We start from the raw sequence: 2,316 nt of genomic DNA, 5'->3' as shown, positions 1-2,316 counted from the left end.
GCCACAGCAATCAGGATGCACTGCGTACAGGCTTGGAATTGTCAAAGAGCAAATTTAATAAAGTTTTAAAAGTAAATATCTTATTTTATATAGAAAAAGACCTCTTAGGCTATTGGAAGATGGATAACCTTGAAGTTTTGATCCTCCTGGTTCTGTCTCTGAGTACTGATATCAAAGGCTTATACCCCACATCTACTGTATGAGAATTGTGAGCACTTGGCAAGCACTCTGCCTACTGAGGTTTTATACTGCTGCAACAAGTCATCAGGGAGTGGTTCCTTCAGTCTGTGTTTTGGACATTGAGAGGTCTAATCTATTCCAAAACAGATAAAATCCTATGTGGCCAGGCGGTGGTGTGGTGGCACACACCTTTAATCCTAGCACTCGGGAGGCAGAAGCAGGAAGATGTCTGTGAATTTGAGGCCAGCCTGGTTTACAGAGCAAGTTCCAGGACAGTTATGGCCATTGCACAGAGAAACCCTGTCTCGAGAAAACAAAACAAAGCAAAACAAAAACCCTGTGGATTTCATGATTTATACTCTCCCTTTTGACCTCTTTGCAGGGTAGGGGAGAGTACACTTTGATGTACAGATCAAGCCTTTATCTCCTTCCAGATGTCCCATTCCGCTATGCCTTTCCCCGATGGTCTGAGGAGATATGTATATCGTGTACTGCATTCTACATGTTGACGAAGTCTGTATGTGTGCTGCATTTATTGCTTGATGAATAAAGCTGTTTCAGTCAATAGTTTAGCAGAGTAAAGCCAGGCAGGAACTCGAATATATATATATATATATATATATATATATATATATATAGAGAGAGAGAGAGAGAGACAGAGACAGAGAGACAGAGAGACAGAGAGACAGAGAGAGAGACAGAGACAGAGAGACAGAGAGAGAGAGAGAGACAGACAGAGAGAGAGAGACAGACAGAGAGACAGAGAGAGACAGACAGAGAGACAGAGACAGACAGACACACACACACAGAGTAGGCAGAGTGGAGCAGATGCCAGCGCTGAGGAAACATATACTAATAGTAAAGGGTTAATTTAAGACGTAAGAGCTAGCTAGAAATACACCTGAGCCATCAGCCAAACAGTCTTGTAATTAGTATAGTTTCTGTGTGATTATTATGGTCTGGACGGCCAGGAAACGAAAGTTCACTCTATTTACAGCTCCTGGATTCTGTTTCACCACACTGGTCTATTTCTCTTTATCTCATTTTGACTCAGTTCTGTGGAGTCTCCATTGTGGGAACACTCCACACCTCACACCCCTTGAAGATCTGTGTGAAGTAATATGTAGCCTTACCTGAACAGTTCTGTTACTGTTGGAACCTCAGTGGCTTCAAATGACATCCAGTTCACACTGTTATGGGCTGACTTCAGCTGTCAAGACTCTGCTCTGTGTGACTTTCCATTCTGTTCTCAGGCCAGTGGGTCAGTTTGGGAATGTGGCCAGCGGGGTAGCCTTGGAATGTGGCCAGTGGGCTAGCCTGGGAATGTGGCCAGTGGGGTAGCTTGGGAATGTGGCCAGCAGGTTAGCCTGGGAATGTGGCACTCTTGGCACTGGCAAAGCACAGGAACGTGAGTACAAAGACATAGGCTCCGTAGGCCCTGCTGTCACCTCTGACTCCCTTGGTCAAGGTCACATGGCTGAGCCAAAAGCAAGGGCTGGGGAAGTCGCTTTGACCAGGAAGAGATGCGACAGGGTGTGGCTGCAGATGGTGAGGTGTTCAGAGGCCTGTTTCCTGTAGCTGCTGACTAGCTATGCAGAGGACAGTTCACAGAACAGTGCAGGTCCTTGTCTAATCTTGTCTAATGGTAAGGATATTTAGGAGCTGGTAGTTTATATATCACAATCTCAATTCAGAAAATGTAAGTACAAAAAAAGTACATAGAGAATTAGAGAATTTTGCATCATGTCTCCAATAATTGACAATTTAATGCTTTGCATAGTTGCTATTCAATTTTTTTCAGAAGAGAAATATTTTGGAGCTTAAGTAGTCTGTGTCCCTAGTTCTCCCCCTCCCCAGTCTGTGCTGCTTGTGTCCCCAGCTCTCCATCCCCAGGCTGTGCTGCATGTTTTTGTATCATTATATACATATATATATATATGTATGTATAGATAGAGATAGAGAGAGAGTCTTCATTTAAGCTCTTATCCTCCATCAAAACACTGATATCCTAGTTTAAATATACTTTCCCTAATGAAGGATGATTTAGATATTAATTTCCACTATCACAAACATTTAAATTAAAAGGTCAAAAGAAATAAACAGCCAAGCAGTGGCAGTGTACACCTTTAATCCTAG

Source organism: Chionomys nivalis, chromosome 13 (genome assembly GCF_950005125.1).
Source record: "Chionomys nivalis chromosome 13, mChiNiv1.1, whole genome shotgun sequence".
Lineage (NCBI taxonomy): Eukaryota > Metazoa > Chordata > Mammalia > Rodentia > Cricetidae > Chionomys > Chionomys nivalis.
This window is presented reverse-complemented; position numbering follows the sequence as displayed.